Genomic DNA, 24384 nt, shown 5'->3' with positions numbered 1-24384 from the left:
GCCATTGAAGTGGGTAAGAGTGGGGAGAACAGAGTACAAGACAGACACACAAGCTCTAGGCATAATAAAATCAGTTCAGCAAACAATAAAACCATCCATACAAACTCTATAAACAACAAAACAATTTCATCAGGCTTCCATAAATGACTGAGTCATATATTTGCAGCCCTTTGTGTGATGGTGTCATTAAATTCCCTTCTTCATTTCTTTGATTGGGGGGGGGTGACAATTATCTTGGTGACAGGGATGCAGCGAGATGGCACAGATTTAATCCGTTTGCCTCAAGTGTGTCTGATATCGTTGGCAGCTAGAATAAGTATTTCTGCCCTTGCCTCCCGATCTCTTAGGGTGATATCCAAAGCTAGTCCTACTGAGAGTAGACCCATTGAAATTAGTGGCCTTCACAAACTTAATTTCAGCAGATCTCCTCTGAGTTGCCTACAACCTTTAACTCTTATTGACAGATCTTCTTTTTATGCCATTGGCTTAGCTGCTGTGATGTCACAGCAGCAGCTCATGGAAGCTGAGTGCTAGCTACAGCCCACAATGAAGCTGCTGTTAAACTGCTTCACCTTTTGCCCATGGGCAGTAGGTTTTAGAGGTTATTAAAAGGAACTTGGCTTGTGTGGTTTTCTGTGGCTATTTCATAGCCAGCTGTTGAAGAGGGAAGAGGATGGTTGCAGCTTGTGCATAAAGGTAAAGGTAAAGGTACCCCTGCCCGTACGGGCAAGTCTTGCCAGACTCTGGGGTTGTGCGCCCATCTCACTCAAGAGGCCAGGGGCCAGCGCTGTCCGAAGACACTTCCGGGTCACGTGGCCAGCGTGACATCGCTGCTCTGGCGAGCCAGAGCTGCACACGGAAACGCCGTTTACCTTCCTGCTAGAAAGCGGTCCCTATTTATCTACTTGCACCCGAGGGTGCTTTCGAACTGCTAGGTTGGCAGGCGCTGGGACCAAGCAACGGGAGCGCACCCCGCCGCGGGGATTCGAACCGCCGACCTTTCGATCGGCAAGCCTTAGGCGCTGAGGCTTTAACCCACAGCGCCACCCGCGTCCAGCTTGTGCATAGAATGGCTTTTAAAAAGTGTACTGGTGGGACTGGTGTCTACCACAACTTTACCTCATCATTGAGTAAAAACAACCAGCACTACTACTGGGCAAAGACCTATCCAAAGCTTTTTAGATGTGATTTCAGTTCTGCTGAGTGATTCTGCCGATGCTGCTTTTGTGATTTTGTGACCTCAGTTTATTTTGTCATCAGTGGGTGTAGTGTGTGCGTTGTTGTTAATCATTTTATTCATTTTTTTAAACCACCCTGAGAACATGATTCAAGGCAGTGTAAACCTACTTTAGAAACAAACAAAAAAGGGGGGTTAAGAGCAGCATGCCTCTTAGGAATGGGGGACAAATTCAATTTAATTTGACTATAACAGTGAACCTGCCTAATAATTCACACTTTCTGGAACAGTACAATGCAAGCATCCTTCAAAACAGGAAATTATTTGCATTTTCCAATGCTGTTCTCCAGCCCAATAAATGTGTGCAAAAATGTGTGTAGTGAGATCAATGGGCAGGGAATTCCAGAGAGTAGGTCCTGCTGCCACACTGTAGTTTGGATTCCTTGGAAGCATGGAACAAAAGTCATGTGGCAACTGTAAAAAATGCCAGTTATCCAATTGGTCACATGATTGCTAATGGTGGTGGTTTGGGGAAAGGGAGCCAAAATGGCACCCAATCTCACCGAGATTGGTAAATGGGTCTTTCCTGCCTCAGTTCCTCCCTGAACACAGCTAGGTAGTGTGCGCATATATGTGTGCATGCATACGGTCGACTACAGTAGACATCGAGCATTTTGAAAGTCAGGAATTGCCAAGCCTGAGGCCTGTGGTTTTCCATTTAGCCACAGAGCGTGTATAAAATGTCTTTGGCATCTGCCCTTCTAATTTGCCTTCCCCGACCCGAATGTAGTTCAGCCTTCATGCGTATTAATTCCTCGCTAAGTGAGTGCCAAGGCGAATGCCAGCTGGCTTTCAAAGTCTCTGTGGTTCCCCCCTTTTTTCCAGGAGGACATAAATATTTCCAGCAGGCAGAAGAAACTGTGCTTATACACTCACACATGCACACCTGCTCTTAAATAATTAAGATAGAGATTAAGTGTGTGGTTCTACATATGGATAAGAGCAAATGGGGGAATTGCTGGGTGTGTTTCAGAGCCGGGACTTCTCAGCCAACTGTTTTGCTAGTCTCTTTTATTTGAGATCTATTACGGGGGCCGGGAAACAGCTTTTCATGTGTGCCGTCTTTGTACCTTGCGGTGCTGAGACCGAGTCAAAGCAGTTCAAAAGCAGGAACTGAGATCAAGGAGGGCTTACCGGGGAGACAAAACTCAAATGATCGTGTTTTGCATGTTGTGAAAGGGCCAGAGTTTGAGCATCAAGAGAGAGGATCATCGGAGGCAAAAAGATTTGGTTTTTGCTGCATTTTCTTCTTCTTTTCTGAAGCCATGTTTCTCATGTTCAAAGCTGGCAGCAGAAAGTACGGAGGAGGAAATCTCCCATGGCTGTCAAGCAAACTCTGTATTGGGTTCTGACTTAAACTATTGCATTTACTCCCATGTGTGTATGTTTTGAAAAGAAGAGCACATAGCAGGTTTGAAATGTTCAATGCAGCTGATTTTGTGTGTGTTTGTGGTTGTGTAGCAATATCTGATGTAAATCTATCAATTTTCCACATCACACACAAAACACCATATTGCACAACACATCAACCACTTTGCTTTAAAATATTGTATCAAATTCTTACAGTTCACTCCAGTCCCCCCCCCCCCCCGCATATTGCTATGAGATCTCAGGAGGTTATAAACACAATGTTCTTGATGCATATAATCCAAAAATGTTTGCCACGCATTATAGAAAAGATGGGGGTTAGAATTCCCTTTGGTCTCACGAATCTGGCACGTCAGCTTTTCAGCCAGGGCTATTGTTCATGCTCTGAATGCAACTGATTCTTGAAAGGATGTAAAGCCCTATTGCCTCTGGCTGCAGAAGTTTGAGGAATAATGGTGGTACTAAGCCAAGAATAGTAAACATGATGCCTTCTAGATATTGTTGGACTCCAACTCCCATCATCCCCAGGCAGCATCAGCAGTGGTCGGCTGCGATGCATAAATATAGGATGGGGGACACCTGGTGTGGCAGGAGTTCAGGTGAAAAGGACCTAGGGGTCTTAGTGCTTGACATGAGTCAACAGTGTGATGCAACAGTGGAAAAAAGCTAATGGTATTCTAGGCTGCAGCAACAGAAGTGTTGTGTCAAGGGAAGTAATAGTATCACTTGGAGTCCTGAGTCCAGTTCTGGGCGCCACAGTTTAAGAAGGATGTTGACAAGCTGGAATGTGTATAGATGAGGGCAACCAAGATGATCAAGGGTCTGGAAACCAGACCTTATCAGGAACAATTGAGGGAGCTGGATATGTTTAGCCTAGATAAGAGGAGACTGAGAGGTGATATGGTAGCCATCTTCAAATACCTAAAGGGCTGTCACATGGAGATGGAGCAAGCTTGTTTTCTGCTGTTCCAAAGGGTAGAACCCAAACCACTGGATTCAAATCACAAGAAAGGTGATTCTGACTAAACATCAGGAAGAGCTTTCTGACGGTAAGAACTGTTGACAGTGGAACGGACTATCTTGGAAGGTGGTAGGCTCTCCTTCCTTGGAGGTTTTTAAGCAGAGGTTGGATGGCCACCTGACAGGGATTGTTTAGCTGTGGTGGCTGCATTGCAGGGCATTGCACCAAGATGACAGTTTGGGTCCCTTCCAACTCTACAATTCTGTGATGCCATGAAGGGCACTGGCGGCCCCTGTGCTAAAGGACTGGAAAGGAAGGGTGGATAAAAAGAAATCTGATTTCATAACTCCTTTTATAATCTGTATGTCCAGTACTTGTGAGCAGCAATTTCAAGATAAGAGCATCATGGGACATTGCTAGTTGTCCACCAGCTTTAGTTTGCTGTTGGCCATGTTTGGGGCAAAGGGTTGTTGCACAGTGGTGGTGCATCTGCCTTGCATGCAGAAGGTCCCTGGTTCAGTCCCAGCATCTCCAGGTAGTAACCCTGCAGAACCGCTGTCAATCAGTGTAGACCAGGATTTCCCAGCCAGTTTTGGACTATAGTTCCCATCATCCCTGACCACTGGTCCTGCTAGCTAGGGATGATGGGAGTTGTAATCCAAAAAAATCTGGAGACCCAAGTTTGGGAAACACAGGTATAGACTGTACAGAGGTAGATAGACCAATGGTCTGGCTTTGTATGTATATGGCAGCTTCCCATGTTCTTCAGAGTAAATGCAATAAAAAATCAAATCAGTTGATGGTTTTCCTTTAGGTCTTCCATTATCTACTCTCCAGATGAGTTAGTGATTATCAGGCCATTGCTGATCTAGAATATGTTGCCAGCAAGGGGTGTGGGTGGATGAGTGAAAGGCAGCAGTTAACCATGCAGTTTGTACTATTAGACTAATAAATTGGATTTACTGGAAAATCTTACAGTGATATAGTATTAACTCCCAACTCGTTGATGCTTCCAGAAGTCTTATTAACGTCAGTTTCATAAATATTCTCCCTTTCCATTTTTATTATTATGCTCAAGGCAATTTTCATCAAAACTGACAAACGTGTAACAGCAATGAACACATCAGCCTGTGAAACAATTACACCACAATATACACAGAACAATGGAATAAACTGAAACTGTTCATAATAATAAGACAGTAGACATAAATATCAAGACATTGATATCTGGTAAAAGAATTTTTTAAAAAAATATTACTCAGTATAATAATCAGTAAAGTCAACCACATCAATCAGTTTATAATTCCATGCTCCCAGGGATTGGCCTTTGCCACCCAGCAGTGGAGGGAGAGAGTAGCCAGCATCTCAGCCTCCCATATGGCAAGAAATGCTTTGCATTTGCATGTGAGACTGAGAATTTGTGGAGGAACTTAGGAGCCAATCAGTGTGCACGCTGGGTATGTTATAGCAATCTTCACAACGTTTCATTGGCAGAAGAGGCATTAGGCTGCAATATTAGTGAGCAGGAGTGCCCTTCCTGATCTCTTAAGGGATCTTGGATCAGAAATCCAGTTCAGGGACTAATGGGCCACAGCACCCTCTGCCAGTAGTCAGGTGGTGGAGTCTACCAGAATCAGTTTGCGCCATAGGCAGACCCCCAACAACAGTTGACCCACAGGTGGGCTGTGTGGGTCAGGGATGACAGAAGTTATAGTCCTGCAACATCTGGAGGGCCACAGTTCCCCATCCATGGTTTAGGTTAGCCTCTTCTCCACAGGTACGCGGGCTGCTACGTCATAGTCGCCGATGAAGGGTTGGAAAGGAATTTTCCTGCATTGGCAGGTTTTGCCTTTCCCATAGCAAAACGTCACAACTTTGGCAGTTTCAGGCCTTGGACGGAATCCTTTAGACTATCTTTCTAAGGGGGGGCATAAAGCGGTGACCCACACCCCCCTTGTGGCGGTGATCCGAGGGTTCCCTGTTAAAGGGGTCTTGAGGGGAGGCATTGGCCATATGCCAAGAGGTTGTCATTGTCTCCCCTGCGACTGTGGCAAAACGGGGGGCGGGCTCTCTGCTTGAACATATGTTCTCCAGAGCCAGTCCAATCCCCACACAATCTGGATAACCTTGATGTCTCCCAGAGCCCCGGCTGGGGACTGGGAAAGATAAACGGCCAATGCCTGAGCCAAGTTCTCCCTACATCTGAAACGTAATAAAGTTGTGGCCAATTTTAATCCCATAGCACGTTGTCTTGAGTCATTATTCCACTCGGGGGTTGCCTGGGGTTGGGGAGACTCCTCCTGTCCGCGCAAAATCTTTATAGCCAAGGAAACATTTGAACCATGGCCAAAGCTCAAGAAGGCTGCATGCAGGACTTGCCCCAAAGTACCATGGGAATTGTAGTTTGTTCAGGGTACTGTGAGTTATAGCTCTGTGGGGGATTAGCCACAGTTCCCAGGATTCTTTGGCAGAAGTCATGCTTTTCAAATGAATAGTTTGTACGCAGCCTAATAGGACAGCTGTGGGTCGTGTAAACTTTCAAAGTTACATAGCCCCTACTTCTGTACAACCTGAAAATAACTTTATAGAAAGCTGATACCTCAAATCTTGATAATAAAGCGGCAACAAATCAATTAAGTTTTATCAGTAAGCTCCAGATCGGCTTCATGGTAACCTTTCAAAGCTGCCTTTTTCTTTTGACTTTGAAAACCCAGAAACGTGTCATTTGAGAGCTGGAAGAAATGGAGGTCGCCACCTTTTATTTTTGGCATCAAACTGATGACTGGCAGAAGTCTCTCCACCCCCCAGCCGCCCATCACATTTAAAAAAAAATAAAAAATTCATTTATCCCAATCAAAGAGTTTGAGCACATACAGCATTCTTCACAGTTTGACCTTTTAAAACTGTCAGAATGATATTAAACTGGGAGCATTATCATCTTATTTCGACTTGCGAGCCAGGGTGCCGTCTAAATCCTGCTTTGAATGGCGACTTTTTAATGTGACCTTTGGCAAGTTGCTTGTGTCGCAGCCTCACAAGGACATGTGCCTTGGAGTTGTTGTGTTGGAGGCAAAGCCTCAGAACTGGCATCTTCTCTGGAGAGGGTGGAAGTCGCCGTTTCCACCCAAGGAGCTGTGGGGTTAAGCTCTTGTTACGACGATTATTGTCGTTTCCTTAATTGCCTTCCAAGCAACAGTCATGAGGCAATTTACACATTAGATTATTAGAAGCGGTTAAAAAAACACAAAAACAGCCATTACCTCATAAAATAAAGTACATTCTCAAGAGACTACATGCTGAATTGAATGTTAACAACAAAAACTGACCCGATATAGAAAAAGAACAAAATAAATGCTATGAATACAAAAATAAAGCCGTATTTCATTGGGACTTTCCATCTCCATAATAGACCTATCATAAAGGTAACAAATGGCCGACAAATGGAGGCAAACTCCATAGTTGCATCCGGAGATACTCTTAATTTATAAGTCAGGGATTTTTTCCCCAGGAATTAGAATAAACATTACTTTGTGGAACCAGATATTTAAAGACAAACCCTAGGACTCCCTGTGATATGGTCAAAGGGGCAGCTACTGATAGAAAAATGACAAGAGGTTTGCATATGAAGTCTGTATTTCACTCATCAGAAATTGGCAGAAGATGCAGTTGGGGCTGTGAACTCTGTTTTTGTTGTTGTTTTATACTTCTTCTTTTCTTTTTCATTTTATTACTGGAGGGCTGTTTAAACTTCATCATGAAGTCTTGAGATTAAACAACAACAACATCTAACATAATATTAAATCCATACAAAGAAGACCCTTTCGACTAAGTCCCATTTATCTAGCTTGATAAAAGCCTGTTTGAACAAAATGTCCTTTTTTAATATAAATATTTTTATTTCGTTTTTTGAAATTACACACCTAAGAAGATACACGTAACAAGTTACAATAGCATTTCCCTGTAATGCCTCCATCTCTCTCCCTGACGCAGGAACGGAGCAGTGTTTTTAATGGAAGATGTTGTTCCAGAGCTGCAGGTGTGTGTGTTGAAGATGCCGCACTGCAGAATTGTCCATTGAAAAATAGTGAAGGGATACCAAGTTTTTATAAAGTCATCTGCATTTTGTTTACCCCTCAGGGTTTTCAGGTGTTTAGTGAACTTTTCCATTAATGCCACTGTCCATATATTTTTGACTGCATATGGAGACAATGTGAACTGTCTTCACTTGTTTCCAGAAAGTGCAGATATAGGGCGCCTGAGCTTAAAAATTCATTACATTTGGGGAAATTGCTGTGTAAAAAAAAATATTAAAATGTGCATTTTAGACAAAATTGCATACAACTGTATATTCTGGAAGAAATTCTTAGGACAATATTGATGAATTTTCATGAGAACTTTTTTTTAAAAAAATCACAAGCTGATGTGGAAGTGTGTAGAACTGAAATTAAGTTTGGGAAAATGAGAAACGAAAATAGACAGATCCACCCATCCCTAATCTGCAGTTTCTAGCAAGTAGCAAGGTGAATCCTGCAATCCTAATGCCTACCCACCTCTGCCCTAAGCTTCAGAAGGGGATATTGGCAGCTTCCAAGGAGATGGCACCAGTGTGGGCGTTCTGGGGTCAACACACACGCTTCAGGTCAACGAGGGCTTTAGCTAATTGGTTTATTATAATGGAAGCTCTTGTAAGCAAGCTTCTGCTTCATCGCTTGCAGATATTGGACTAAGAAGGAGATGGGGGGTGATAGATTTTTACATACGCACAGTGCAATATTTAGCCATCGGTTAGTGTCATCTTTTACAAATGACTGTATCCATCACTCCATCCGATCCACCAGCTCCATGCCTGGCTGGAGCTCCATCCTTTGGTGAAGGTCTGAATTGTATTTGTGCAGCCTCCTCTGTGCAATCAGGGCTCCAGATCACATGGGGTTGCCTGTTCCAGTGGTGCTGAAGTCAAAGGCCTGGGCCAGTGATGTGACCCAGCTCTCCCTTCCCCATCAACCTTAAGAACCTAAGAAGAGTCTCTTGCATCAGGTCAGTGTCCCATCTAGTCCAGCATCCTATTCTCTCAGTGGCCAACCAGATGCCTTTGGGAAGTCCACAAGCAGGACCTGAATGCAACAGCTCTCTCCCCTCCTGTGGTTTCCAGCTACTCACATTCACAGGTGGACTGCCTTCGACAATGGTGGGCTTCCTGTGCCTTTTGCTCCAGCCTGTATGGAGGAAGGAAATATCATAAGAGACCTCTGCATGCTTCCTTCTTGTTCCAGCCCACAAATCCCAAGGCTATAAAGCCACCCCGGTGGTGGAGGGGTGCCCATAAAGCAACTCCACAAAGCCATCTGCACTTCATGGTAGCTGGTCTTAATCATTTTTCCAATCAAAGGCCGGTTGGCATCCTAATTGATTTTATATTATGTCCCTTACCAGAAGGGAGAAGGCGTGTGCTTACCAGGGCAGCACAAAGAGAGCAGGTCTATTCTTACTGCTGTATTTAATGCTGCTGCTAATCACGGAGATTAGGCTGAAACAATTACAACAGCTAATTAAAGAACAATGCGGGTTTTGGCATCTTTTTTGCAGACAGCACTACCGGGAATTCCTAACTCAGGCAAAGTAGAGATAATTAAAAATCGAGCTCCGGTTTCCTCGCACGGGCATCTGGATCATACTGATTAAACTGCAAACAAAACAAACGCACACGCAAAAACAGATGAAACCAACACTTTGCAGCCTATCCAATTTCACTTAAAGGGCCTTTTGGACAATTCATAAGCAGGAAAGTAGAAAGGGAGAAGAAAAGGCCGGGAGACAGCCAACTCTCAGCAGCCAATTAGGTGACTAAGCTATGAAGATGGATTGTGACTCTCCCTCGCCCTTTTAAATGCCAAACGCTGAGTACTGCGAGCAATAGAGCCTCGTGGAGCACTCAAAATCGTTGGCGCTGCTACTGACCGTGTCTGGACAATCAGCTTAATAAGCCAAGAGGGGAATGAGCCTTTTGGCTGCACGTGCCGCTAGGGATGGATGGATCAGGCTCAATTCAGGCTGTGCCAATTTTACATGTGGCTGGTATTAAGTTTATTCAGTCCTGTTATGAGCTGCATGTGTAGTTCCTCTCCTCCCCCCTCTCCGCCCCCCAAAAGTGCAAAGATCATTCAGCTAAGGAAAGTTATTTCCAATGAGTTGTTTGGATGCCAGATAATAGGAATCCCTGGTTTCCCAAAGATCTGCTCTTTCCCCCTCTTCTTTGGTGCACTTTTCCTCTTTCTGGTTGCCCTTCCTTTTCCCCTCGCACTTAGGATGCAGCTTTCCTGCAGTGGCTTCGACTGAGATCAGGTAGTCCCTAGAAGTTGTTTCCTGTAAATGCTGCTTTGCGATAAGTGAGAGTGGGTGGAGAATACCATTCCCCCCAAAAGGCAAATTTGAAAACTTTGCCAAGAGGCTTAGATAGCAGTTGAAAGCCAGACACTCATTAAGAATTCACCGTACTGTACAGTTAATTTATAGTACAATGGTGTACATGTCTGCTCATAAATGAATCTCTGTGTTTAATGGGGATTCCTCCCAGGTTAGTGGATACAGGATGGCAATGGGTTGGTGTTGGAGGAAAAAAAGTGTTCTTGTCAGTGCTATTTTTCTAGAGAAAGAGATGCCAGAATTCACCATGAACACCTCCCTTGTTCTCTTATTATGGCAATGGCACCCACCTGAGAGGTGTTGGGACTGAGTTCCGGCGAGTTCCGGCTGAAAAAAAAGCCCTGGTTCTTGTGCCTTTAACAGCTGCATGGCAGGCAAATTCCATAGGTTAAGCATTTTCCAGTATGGAAATGCAATTATGGGGAAAGCTGCTCTCTAATTTTGAGTGAAAACATGCCCTCCATGGCAGCCATGTTGTGTTAGGCCACACGCCCATCGCAGCTGTTTTCTGATTGGCATCCACAGGACTCTCTCAAAATTTGAAATCTTCCCACTGGTCCATAAAGGTTGGCACCCCTTCAGTTAGGTGATGGAACGAAGCACTTGCAGGAGTTCTTCAAGTGTCTGCTTGGGACAAGGGCATTTTTAGTTCTGGATTTCATGAAGTAAGCAGAAGGCTGGATTTGGACTGCTTCACAAGGCAGTTTATTCAGTTTCTCCATTTGTGCGTGGCATGTGAACTTCCACATGACATCAAAGCCACTTCTGGAGAACTAATGGAATATAGCGCATGGTTGGAGTTTATTTCCATGTTATTTGATTCCACAAAGGAAAAAAAATTGCAGCTGCTTAACCCAGAAAATTGCTGGAACAGAGGGATAAAATTTGGGGTGTTATACTGGCATATGATTCTTCCCTGCTCTTTTCTTGGGAGAATCAGGGGGGGACAGAAGCACACATGTGCAGAAAAAATGGGGGAGTAGTGACATTGTCCAATGACACCGATTATTGTGTCACACCCTGTCCATTGGTTTATAGGACACGTATGACGTTCCAGTATATCGGTCCAAAAGCCACAGTTCCATAGACAGCTACTGCAGTGAGGATGGAACATAAGAAAATGGGTCAGAAGCACTAGCCTTATAATCAGGAAAACTAATATAATATTCCCCACATCTGAATGTGTGGTGGTCTGTAAGACTTCCTCCAATCCTAGTGGGGTTCCAAGAAGCACTGTAAAACTCTAAGAGGTATTGTCTAAAGGAAATAGAAAAAAGGAGGGAAGATAAATGGCAGTATAATGAAAGAAATGTGTATTGAATGGTAAAAATGGATGATTACCAGAGAAGCCAAAGGAAGACCAAAATTTGAATTTTGTTAAAATTAGGTAAAATTTGGATAATATTGTATGAGTGTATTGTATTGAAAATTAATAAAAATTATTAATAAAAAAAAGACTTCCTCCAATCCTATGATTCTCTTAAGTGCAATACAGTACTGCATTTTGGGAGATCAGAGTATAAAATAGATATTACTAATGTTGCATGTCCAATATTTACATGCTTGTGTGTGTGTGTAGCACAAGGTGCCGCTCTTAACATTGCTTGAAAGCATTTGAGCACACATCTTCTCATAAAACGGGATGGCTAGATTTACAGACCTAGCTCACCTTGGAATTCCCAGGGACGGCAGCAACGCTTAACATGCATAAACAACGGTGCAATATAAAAGATATTGATGTAAAAAGGCCGTAAATTGCTTTCCCAAATATATGCCTTCATGTCTCGTCCAATGCACACGATTACTCATATTTGTGCAGGGCAGAAAGGGGAGAACGTTAAGCCGTTTATCAAACAATACATAAAGCTCAAAAGCTAATGCAAAAGCAGTGGGTCAGTTCTCCCGGCAAAAGGGATAGCACACAACTGTGAAAAGTTATTGGCATGTTGCATTAATTCCCCACATTCTGCCCCCCCCCCTTTCAACAGAAATGCTCAGAAAATGTCAACTGGGTGCCCAAAGTCCAATCATCCTTACCACCATCCAAATTCATGTAGGAAGAACAGAAGCTTTCAGCACCAATCCAATGCAGCAACAGAATCTGGCTTTGCACAACATTCTGGTAACAAAGGCGGGAACTGCTGGCCATGTCAGCCAGGTCTTGCAAATAACTCAGTTGGTTGAAGCATGGTGTTGATAATGCCAAGGTTGCAGGTTCGATCCCCCCGTGGGACAACTGCATATTCCTGCATTGCAGCGGGTTGGACTAGATGATCCTCAGAGTCCCTTCCAGCTCTATGATTCTGTGAATTCTATAATTCTATTTCAATTTAAACAGCCTGAAGGGGACACCTACACACCTCATTAGCAGGGCATAATTTCACTAATGGGCTGGTTCAAATGCATTGTCAAACCATGGTTTGCAGTAGCAGTAGATTCCATACCATGCTGAGTGTTCCACATAGATATACAATTCATAGTTTCTGCTCTTTACCTTTCGTCCTGTCTTCTTTCATAATCCCCCAAGATTAATAATCCCCTGGTAGAGCAATGTCTCAAACCAGGGTTTGTCAGTTGAGGGTGCTGGCACTGATTTCCCTAAATATGGATTACAAACAAACTTCAAACCATGGCTTCAGATCCTTGTTGAGCAGATGCTCACAAAGCATGGCTTGTCAGAAGCTGTTGGTTGAGAAATTCTGGGAAACTGTGGTTTGACATTATGTTTTGGGTCACTCTCAGTGAATCCTGTTCTGTAGAGATTTGTGGTGGGGCAGTTACCACACAAAAGGGACACAGACCACAAATACAACTCTGCTGTGAAATAGTGCATTTGCTGTACTCCAGCTCAGTTGATGCTCCCTTGAAGTACAACCCAGCCTTTGCCATGGTTTAAACAGAGAATCCCCATTTAAGAGTCCTGCCAAAAATTGCCCGTGCTACCTTATTTTATGTGGGGGTCAGCCCCATATAGGGTGCATTGCATTAATCTTATCGGGGCCAGATCTCCAACCCCTGTGGGCCATTTTGACAGGTGGGCAGCGACTCCCACCTGTGAATCACTTTGACATCACAGCAATACCAGGTGACCCATCGTAAAGGTTTTCCTTTGCAAACACCAGCAGAGGAGTGCCTATTGCATTGCAGGCTTGAATTGAAACTGGCAGTGCAAAGGGTTATTTGTGCTTACAGCAAATCAGTGTAGTTCTCAGTGGGGAAGTCTGTAGCACAGCTGATCCCAATGGGTTTGTTGTCATTGGTGCCAACAGTAAGCCTAAGCTTTCCAGGGGTCCTCCATCCCTGGCATACATCAACAGTGGCTAGACCTGGTTTCTGCAGCTGAGGTTGTGTAAAGGGCATTTCTGGGCACAGCAGCTACCTGAGCATCCAAGAGTACTGCCAAAGGTTCCCTGGCTGCTAGTCCAATGTCCTACTCTGTGCCGGAAATCCAGAGCTAGCACACCCCTGCCAGATGGCTGTCCAGCCTCTGTTTGAAACCTCCTGCAAGGGAGAGCCCAACACACCACTAGGTAATTGCTTCCTTTGCTGAGCTGATCATTGAGATGTTTCTCCTAATTTCCAACTGAAACCCACCTTTCCGTCTCTTATGCCCATTAAGGAAGTATAGGGGTTTTTCTTCTGCAAGTCCCAAAGATCTCAGAAGGCCACTCCTCAGTAACCCAGAGAAGTGGGGCTGCCCCTGTTGTGCGGAATAGCATTCCTGCTGAAATACAACAAGGCACCCACTATCTGAGCTTTCCGGAAGCAGCTGAATACATTTTTGTTTTGACAGGCTTTCCCAGCTGACTAAATGGGACTCTGCCATGAGTGTCTATTTTGTATGCTTTTAGACTTGTCTTAACCGTATTTGCTCTCTTGAGTGGGATAGCCCTTTGGGTATATGAGTGCTGTCATTCCCACCTCCTCCACCACCACCTCAGTCTTCTCTTATCCAGGCTAAACATACTCAGTTTCTTCAACCTTATGCATATTTTTTGCACTGTCCGCTAATCCAGTTTCTGGCTGTGACCTTCTGTCTTCCCAGAATGCCTCTCCTGTGCCTTTAATGTGAAATGGCATTCAGGATGTGCCAGCTGGGGAAAAGAGCCCCTGCAATTTCCAGCTGTGGGGCTTAGGAACAATTTTGTATTCCACCCTCTCCCCCCCTTTTTTTAACGAGATAATTGCAAACATTGGGGCCAAATCAGTGCTTCCCTTGTGCCAACCATGACCTGGACTCCTGCACTGTGTGTAGGAGGTGCATGCATTAGTAATCTGGCATGGATACACCAGTTGAATGTTTTGTATTTCCCGAGAAGCAGTGCTGTGTGTGTGTGTGTGTGTGTGTGTGTGTAGCCACACAAACAAAAAGCCCTCTTTCTACAGTGCTCAGTACAGCCTTGGGGGTTATCATAACAGTTTTGGCTGACTACATTTGTAAAGGGGGAAAGCTGGCAGGAGGGAGGGAGAGATGGAATTGGGTTTCCACATCCAACAATCTGGTCAAACCCAGTTCAGTTGTGCCTCATGCTTGGCAGCAGGGAGCCCAGAGGAATTAAAGAGGCATGGTTTTCCTTGCTGGTTAAGCAGACGCTCAAACGAAGCTAACCACGGAAAGGAGGAACAACCAATAAGGTCTGGTACTGTAATAATATGTGGCATTTTTGCATATGCATGAGTCATCCATAACTGGAGCCACTGGCCGTTTTCATATAGGGCAGAAACTTTTACAGTGGTATCTCGGGTTAAGAACCTAATTCGTTCTGGTGATCTGTTTTTAACCTGAAACTGTTCTTAACCTGAGGTACCACTTTAGCTAATGGGGCCTCCCGCTGCCGCCGCACGATTTCTGTTCTCATCCTGAAGCAAATTTCTTAACCCGAGGTACTATTTCTGGGTTAGCAGAGTCTGTAATCTGAAGCGTCTGTAACCTGAAGTGTCTGTAACCTGAGATACCACTGTGTTTCCCACAAGTAGCAATGCCTGCTGTTGCTTTGTAAAACTGTAAACTGTGTATATATATATTTGTAACATCCCATGCTTGTTTCTTTTTTGGAAATAGCACCGAAATGGCCCTCTCGCTCCAGTAGCTATAACATATGGGATAAAATATAAGCTGTATTTAAAATATACATTTATTGACAGGCTTAACCTTTCCAGATAATATTGCTTGCAAAATACAGAAATATTAAGCCTATCCCCAGATTAAACTAAGCACTCTGAGATTGCTTGGATCGAAAAGGCCACCTGTTACAAAACTGGCTGCCGGTGAGAGAACTGTTGGGCATACCAATTATCCAGAGCTCTGATGAAGCAAGGAGATGCACTTTAGATCTGGGTATTCTGCTGCCTTATCCTAATATACTGAAGGGGAGAGGGATGGTGGCGGCATAACCCCAGCTGTCTTATTTATTTATGTGCATTTATATCTTGTGTTTCTTCTGTCGAGGAACTCATTTGCTTTCCATTATCTGGTCACCTATCCATTTATGCCATCCTTGCTGCTCAGATATATTTAAAACTGGCCTATAAAACATAAAGGAGTACTAATAGAGGAACATAGGAAGTGATTTTGTACTGGTCAAGAAGCAAAATGATCAAGGGGACAGATCGACTCCCCTGTGAGGAAAGGTTATAGCATTTGGGACTTTTTAGTTTAGAGAAAAGGCAAGAAAGAAGTGACATGATAGAGGTTTCTAAAATATTGTACGGTGTGCAGCTAGAGAAAAGGTTTTCTCCTTCTCTCTTAACCCCAAAACTCTTGGACATCCAGAGAAACTGAAAGTTGGAAGATGCAGGCAGATAAGGTTCCGTATTTACTCGATCCTAATGCGCCATCGAATCTAATGTGCGCCTCAAATTTCAGAACCTTGAAACCAACCAAAAAAAGTATTTGCTGGCGAATGTAATCAAATCTAATGCCCACCTTCATTTCCGCAACATAATTTGGCCAAAAAAGGTGAGCATTAGATTTGAGTAAATACCGTATTTCTTCACTCATCGTTAAACTTTGGAACTTGCTCACATAGGAAGCAGAGAAGGCCACCAATCTGGATGGCTTTAAAAGGGGATTGGACAAATTCGTGGAGGAGAAGGCTATCAATGGCTGCAAGCCACAGTGACTATGCTTGGCCTCCTCAGTCAGAGGAAACATGGTTCTGAAAACCAGTTGCTTGAAAACGCAGATAGGGAGAGTGCTTAAGGGCTTGGGTCTGTCTTTCAGGTGTCCTGCAGGCACCAGGATGTCCACTGTAAGAATAGGATGCTGGAGTAGATGGGCTGAAGCAGACCCTCCAACATTTTTCTGATGAAAATAGGGGTGTCCTATTCAATAATGATAATAATAATATTTTTTATTATTTATACCCCACCTGTCTGACTAGGTTGCCTGAGCACTCTGGGCAGCCTCCAACATAGATAAAACACAAACATTTTAAAAACTTCCCTATACACGGCTGCCTTCAGATGTCTTCTAAAGGTTGTATAGTTACTAGTCTCCTTGGTTCAGGGGTCACATAACTCCATGCCCTCCAACATTTCTCCAATGAAAATAAGCACGACCTATTCCATACCCTCCAACATTTCTCCAAAGAAAATAGGGATGTCCTAAGGAAAAGAGACATCACCTTGCCAACAAAGGTTCGTATAGCCATGAATTATACCAGAAAGATATGGATGTCTCGTACACCCCAGGTAGTGTGGTTGCTGACCTTGAGCCAGACATCCTGGAGAGTGAAGTCATATGGGCCTTAGAAAGCACTGCAAATAACAAGGCCAGTGGAAGTGATGGTATTCCAGCTGAACTATTTAAAATTTTAAAAGGTGATGCTGTTAAGGTGCTCCACTCAATATGCCAGCAAGTTTGGAAAACTCAGCAGTGGCCAGAGGATTGGAGAAGATCAGTCTACATCCCAATCCCAAAGAAGGGCAGTGCTAAAGAATGCTCCAACTACCGCACAATTGCACTCATTTCACATGCTAGCAAGGTTATGCTTAAAATTCTACAAGGAAGGCTCAATCAGTATGTGGACCGAGAACTCCCAGAAGTGCAAGCTGGATTTAGAAGAGGCAGAGGAACCAGAGACCAAATTGCAAACATGCGCTGGATTATGGAGAAAGCTAGAGAGTTCCAGAAAGACATCTACTTCTGCTTCATTGACTATGCAAAAGCCTTTGACTGTGTTGACCACAGCAAACTATGGCAAGTTCTTAAAGAAATGGGAGTGCCTGATCACCTCATCTGTCTCCTGAGAAATCTCTATGTGGGACAAGAAGCTACAGTTAGAACTGGATATGGAACAACTGATTGGTTCAAAATTGGGAAAGGAGTACGACAAGACTGTATTTTGTCTCCCTCTTTATTTAACTTATATGCAGAATTCATCATGCGAAAGGCTGGGCTGGATGAATCCCTAGCCGGAATTAAGATTGCTGGAAGAAATATCAACAACCTCACATATGCAGATGACACAACCTTGATGGCAGAAAGTGAGGAGGAATTAAAGAACCTTTTATTGAGGGTGAAAGAGGAGAGCGCAAAATATGGTCTGAAGCTCAACATAAAAAAAAGAAGAAGATCATGGCCACTGGTCCCATCACCTCCTGGCAAATAGAAGGGGAAGAAATGGAGGCAGTGAGAGATTTTACTTTCTTGGGCTCAATGATCACTGCAGATGGTGACAGCAGCCACAAAATTAAGAGACGCCTGCTTCTTGGGAGGAAAGCAATGACAAACATAGACAGCATCTTAAAAAGTAGAGACCTCACCTTGCCAACAAAGGTCCGTATAGTAAAAACTATGGTTTTCCCAGTAGTGATGTATGGAAGTGAGAGCTGGACCATAAAGAAGGCTGATCGCCAAAGAATTTATGCTTTTGAATTATGGTGCTGGAGGAGACTCTTGAGAGTCCCGTGGACTGCAAGAAGATCCATTCTGAAGGAAATCAGCCCTGAGTGCTCACTGGAAGGACAGATCCTGAAGCTGAGGCTCCAATACTTTGGCCACCTCATGAGAAAAGAAGACTCCCTGGAAAAGACCCTGATGTTCGGAAAGATGGAGGGCACAAGGAGAAGGGGATGACAGAGGACGAGATGGTTGGACAGTGTTCTCAAAGCTACAAACATGAGTCTGACCAAACTGCGGGAGGCAGTGGAAGACAGGAGTGCCTGGCGTGCTCTGGTCCATGGAGTCACGAAGAGTCGGACACGACTAAACGACTAAACAACAACAACAAGAAAAAGAGGGACATTCCAGGATCATATCAGGAACCAGGACAGCTTCTGTAAATCTGGGACTGTCCCTGGAAAATAGGGACACTTGGAGGGTCTTCCAAAGTACGTAATTTTTGCTCTCTGTTCCTTTCCTGCGGGCAATTCCCAGCTTGGCCAGGGATACTGGGAGTCATAGTCCAGCAGTATCTACAGGGCTGCAGGTTCCTAATCTCTGTCATCATTATTGTTGCTGTTATTTCAATTTATTATTAATAATTTATCTCCCACCCTTCTTCAAGAAGGAACTCAGGGAGGCAGCAGTAACTCCTATGTGAAGCAGCGAGAAACTTTCGGTGCCACTAGTTAATTGCCTATAAATCTATCGGCCTTCCATTATTAAAAAGTAGTAGAAGAAATCAGCCTCCTAGTCCTCTTCATATCATGGGTTTCTGATATTTATTTTAAACCCCTAATTTTACACCAAGGCATTTTAATTAGTGTTGTTCACCCTAGCTTAGCTGCCCTCAAGCAGAAACTTGCTGGGATGAACCAACGAAAGCTTCTGTTCATGAGGTAATCTCAAAAAAGGTTATTTCTCATGTTAAGAGTAATTCTTGCAGCCTAATCAAATGTCTGGGGACAAGTAATAAGCAATAATTGGCAGTCTTGGCTGTTTGTAACTAGAAAGAATGATTCAGCCAAACCAAAAAAAAGTTATTTTTTCTCCTCTTTCTCGAGTTCTTTTGCTGCAGTACCGTTACATTACTAACGTCATGGATATTAATTGTCTCCAATATTCATTCCGTGGGGATTCCAGAGAACAGTGGCTCCGTCAGTTAATAAATTCACATAGTTTGAGGAAAGTTTTAGTTTATTAGAGCTACAGTATGACTTATTTTTTTCCAGGAATTGGTTAGGAGTGAGATATCTTGCAGTCACCATTATAAATATTTCTCTCTCTATTAAAAAATAAATAAATTAAAAACCTCCCCAGGAAGCTAAAATGGAAACCATGACATACAGATATGTCAAAGCAAATTAATGGAAGAGACACTCTCATTATTTCACCCGTTCTTGGTAAAGCTACAGAATGAGTGTTTACGGCTGCTGGGGTCTGAAGCTATATCCACACCATCTATTTAAAGCACTATTGTACCACTTTAGCCATCATTGCTTCCCCCAAAGAATCCTGGGAAATGCAGGTTGTTAAGGGTGCTTAGGTTGTTATGACACACACACAAAATTCCCCTCACTGAGCTTCAACTCCCAGAGTAGTTTAGCGATGAATTCCTTTCCCCAGAGAACTGTGGGAATTGTAACTCTATGAAAGGAATGGTGGTCTCCTGACAAACTCTCAGAACCCCTAACAAACTACAGTTCCCAGGATGCTTTTTGAATCTCCATTTGAACACATTGGCTCAGAACCAACCCTCTGGAGCAAACATAGTGTTGCTGTAGGGTATCGCAAGAAATTTTAGTAGCCACTGCAAGCTACCACAATGATCAGATAAGTGATGCTCCTTTAGGTGTTTGCTTGCTCTTGAGAGGACAAGTTGACCAGTCTCCCCCGGTATTGGAGCCATGGGGCAGATCAGAGGGAGGGCTATGCACGAATCTGTGTATAAATCTTCAGTAATGAATGATTAAATAAGCCCACGGTTTTCTCTTCCTACCCCAAGAAGTGCATTTTTACAAGGGACCTCTCAAACCTGGAGTTGGCTGTGTTAAGGGGCCAAGACAGACTGATGAAAGGGCCTTGCTCTCCCTCACCCCTCTCTTCCTGCTAAATTTGCACATGGATATAAACATCAGAGCAACAGAAAACCCTTTTGCGATGACTCATGAGTTTCGGGACTAGGTGTTGGGTACAGTGAATGATCCTCAGTTCCTACGCCCAAGAAACTCCCCCTACCCTATAATCATTTTCCTGCAGTTTCACCACAATGAGTTTTGAGATAACCGCTTCATTTTAATTTTATTTTAAAAATTTTACTGGAGGCAGGAGGGAAAGTGTGCTTTTCTTTTTGTTCCCTGTTCTTTCAACAGTGCCGTGTTTGTGCACTGGAGGTTGGCAGTTAGTTAATTTTGAGCAAGTATATGTATAAAAAAAAGAGAAGATACTTCCTGTTGATCATAAAAAAGAGCTCTGTCTTCTTCCAGGAAAACCACACACACACACACACGGCACTGAAAGCTGCACTGTAGTATTTCACAAATCTGTTTTTTGTCCACATTGTATTTTGGACCTCCGACAAGGGCAGTCCAGTCGCCCTTCTGCACAGGGTTTATTCAGAGGCCGGCTGTTACAACACAACCTCATTGAATCTGCAGCTGCGGAACAAGGGATTCTTTCAGCCTCCAGTCTATAAATGTTGTGTTTTCCTCCATTGTGAGGAAGCACAGCTCTGCCACTCTTTAAGGAAAGGAGGACGCTGGCCTAGTTTTCACTGAGACAGTCAAACCAGGGCCAGATTAAGATGGCAGCGTGCGGGAAAGGACAAGATGGCGGCCCCTCATTCCTGAAGTAGTCTTAAGCCCTGTTTGCTATATACAGCTAAAGCACTATTATACTACTTTAAACAGTTATGGCTTCTCCACAAATCCTGGGACCTATAGTTTGTTATGGGGGCTGAGAATTGTTAGGAGATCCCCACAGTTCCCCTCACAGAGCTACAATTCCCAGAGTTCCCTGGGAAGAGGGATTGGTTGGTAAACCACTCTGGGAATTGTAGGGTTTTTGGTTTTTTGGCAAAAGGAATCACAGTCTCCTAAGAAATCTCAGCATCCTTAACAGTTCCCAGGATGCTCTGGGAGAAGCCATGGTTGCTGAAAGTGGTACAGTATTACCAATTTAGAAGAGAAGAGCCCTGAAGAATCTGGCCAGGAGCCCATCTCGTCCAGCATCCTGTTCTCACAATTAAAACAAAAAAAACCCTTGTCCAAATGAAGCCAATCAGTGGTGTATGGCAATCGCAACATTTTCAGTGGTGAGGATGACCTGCTGACAGAGCTTTCGTCCGTGAGCAAATTCTACCTTCCTCCAGAGGAGTTCTCAAAAGAGCGGTGGTTGGCAGGTTCCCTTCCCTCAATTAAATCCTGTCAGCTGAGAGAACATCCTCTGGCCTCCTCTCCCCCTTCCCCCTCCCCTCAACCAATCTACCCATTTGCTTTAGTGCTGGATAAAACCAGCTGTGGACCATATGGATACATTGTAAGCTCTTTTGGATTCTCTAAAGTATGATTTAATGACCATGTGCTTGAATGAAGAGCATTACGATGGCTATTAGTTGACCTACATAATCAGGGGAAATGGGAGCCGTCAGCATTCCGCTGCCTTCACTTCAGGATTATTTAATTAAAATGTCCATTCTCTCACACACCCCACCTCTCGCTTTCCTCTGCTCTGCTTGCTGCTTTTCAAGAGATGCAAATGCTTCTGTCTCGTAGAGCTGGAGCGAACTCATAGCAGCTCAGGCGGAAGACTTGCTCAGGCTTTGCGTTGGCAAGGTTTCCAGTTTGGCTCTCAACGTCTTCGTATAGATATATGAGCCAAACTACATGTGACAGTATGCATGGTCTCCAGCTGAGTTTTACTCAAGAGTAGACTCGCTGAAATCAACAGCCCTAAGTTGGCCATGCTTATTAATTTCAATAGGTCTACTCTTGAGTAGGATAAGCGTTCAATGCAACCCTTGGTATACGAATGCAATTTGCATGCACGTTTCAGATTATTTTTATATACTGTTTAATCCCGAAATAGGCTTCTAAAGCAGTTTACAAGTATAAAAGCACCCACCAAGTCTTAAACGTACAAGCAGCCACAGTTAAAATTTGCAATAAAACAGGGCCATTTGAACAGCGCAGCAACTAAAGCAATAGACTTAGGTCAAGGGAACCAAGGGAAGGCCTGTATAAAATAAGGGAATCTTCAAAAGCTGGCAGGATACCAATACAGATGTGGCCCCTCATCTTTCAGCAGTGAGTACATTGCCTAATACCAAGTGCCATCAGTGGAAAAATCCTGCCTCTCCATCACCACTAGCCAATAATCATTACGTCATGCTGAGACTAAATGGGTTCCAGGTGTTTATCTTAAGACCATCATCAGGCAAAGGTGGGGAACTTGAGTCTTGTAGGAGTCTTTGTACAAACCCTGAGTTGCAAGCTGTGCAACTGGGCAGTGCACGAGACACTCTGGGATGAGGCAGCCTGTTCCTGAAGTAGGATCCAAACGGAATCTTGATCCCACTGCACACACCTAAAAAATAGCTTTAATAAGGGAGCCTGAGCAGCTTTGAGACTGTAGGGAAGGAGAGTCCAGTTTTCCCTCTCCCTGCCACGGTCCTAACAACAACTGCTTCTGCATAGTTGCTTTGAGTTTCACAGGAAGCTCCCCATTGGCACCAATGAGCTTCACACATCCATGCACCGCAGATTTTCACTTATTTGTTTTAAAACAGAGTTGGGGGACCTTTTTCAGCTGAGACCCACATTCCTTTCTGGGTGGGTGGGGCCAGGGGCATAAAGTGGGAGGGGCAATGAATTTAAAATTTCACCTTTTGTATAGGAGGCTAAAGGTAAAGGGACACCTGACCATTAGGTCCAGTCGTGACTGACTCTGGGGTTGCGATGCTCATTTCGCTTTATTGGCCGAGGGAGCTGGCGTACAGCTTCCGGGTCATGTGGCCAGCATGACTAAGCCGCTTCTGGTGAACCAGAGCAGCGCACGGAAATGCTGTTTACCTTCCCGACAGAGCGGTACCTATTTATCTACTTGCACGTTGACGTGCTTTCGAACTGCTAGGTTGGCAGGAGCAGGGACCGAGCAACGGGAGCTCACCCCATCGCGGAGATTCGAACCACCAACCTTCTGATCGGCAAGTCCTAGGCTCTATGGTTTAACCCACAGCGCCACCCGCGTACCATAGGAGGCTAAGCTCTGCACAAATTCACATGGCGTCTTCTCTGTCCTCCATCCAGATAAGCAAAAGGCATTTGTTCAAGGACGCATGCCAACCAAGCAAAAGCTCTCCATGTGAATGCCAAACAGGGCTGGTGACAAAGGGTGTGACTCATGAGCAGAGGGGTGGCCTGAGGAGAGTCATGAGGGGCAGCTGAAGAGGCCTGTGGGGCTGCATTTGGCTCCAGTGCCCCTCTCTTGCCTTAAAACATACTTACAGCGCACCTGGACATGGGCTAGCCAGGATTTATGCTGGGGGCCAGAACCTCAGTTAAGTATTTTTTATTGATTTTTATTGATTGCACCCATGTACCTGGAGCCCTGCTTACTACAGCAAAGGGGGGGGGGGCGGGGAGCATGAACAAAAGGAAACTACCTGCAGGGAACGTGGCAGTGACAGTGTTTCCTCCTTTACCAGTAGCTTCAAAGGGATGCAGTGAATATCCGGGTTGCCACCTGGCAACCCTAATTACACACCTGATAACGTTTTCCACGCACGTCTTTTGAAGCCTAGATAATATACACCCTGCTGTTCCAAATCTTGTTGTGTTCTCTCAGGTGTGCCTTAACCAGCGTTCTGAAACCGCTCAGGCTTCTGCTTCAGATTACATTGATCTGCATCCTGTAGCCAGCTATTAGCTTAGCCTTAACTCATTGCTGATGGCTGCGCTCTTTTGTAATGGGGAAAGCAGGGCTTAGGTGCAGTGACTGCAGCTTATCTGTGTTTTTTGACAAGCACACAGAGCAGCCTGGTGTTCTCAGTTACGCTGAACCTCTGTGGTTCACCTGTTACTCTTGGCGTGTACATCTTAGGCACTTTTTTTTTGTTGTTCTGCTAATCCCTATACAATGCTCAACTCATTCTCAGGGTGTGAATCCTAATTAGCCAACATGGCGTCATCCATGCACACAAGGGATGTGTGGGCAGGCTCAAGAGAACTAAGGGCTTAGGAGAGTATACTGTAAAGGCGCCCCTCTTCCCCTAGCCTGGTTTGGACTTAGGGCACATCTGCACAATACACTATGAACCCCCTTTAACAGCCACAGCTTCCTCCAAAGAATCCTGGGAAATGTAGTTTGAGATGATAGATGATAGATAGATAGATAGATAGATAGATAGATAGATAGATGATAGATAGATAGATAGATAGATAGATAGATAGATAGATAGATAGATGATAGATAGATATAGATCACTTAACTACAAATCTCAAGTGGTATATA

At 44.2% G+C, this 24384-nt stretch overlaps 1 protein-coding gene across 1 annotated transcript in view; it reads left to right on the top strand.

Annotated features, from left to right (window-relative positions):
* XYLT1 (xylosyltransferase 1) overlaps positions 1 to 24384 on the top strand; it is a 164025-nt gene that overhangs the window by 54279 nt on the left and 85362 nt on the right. The window lies entirely within an intron of this gene.

This window comes from Podarcis melisellensis, assembly GCF_964234715.1.
Source record: "Podarcis melisellensis genome assembly, chromosome: 14".
NCBI classification, from domain to species: Eukaryota; Metazoa; Chordata; class Lepidosauria; order Squamata; family Lacertidae; genus Podarcis; species Podarcis melisellensis.
Note: the sequence above shows the minus strand (reverse complement) of the source record. Positions and strands in the feature narration are given on the sequence as shown.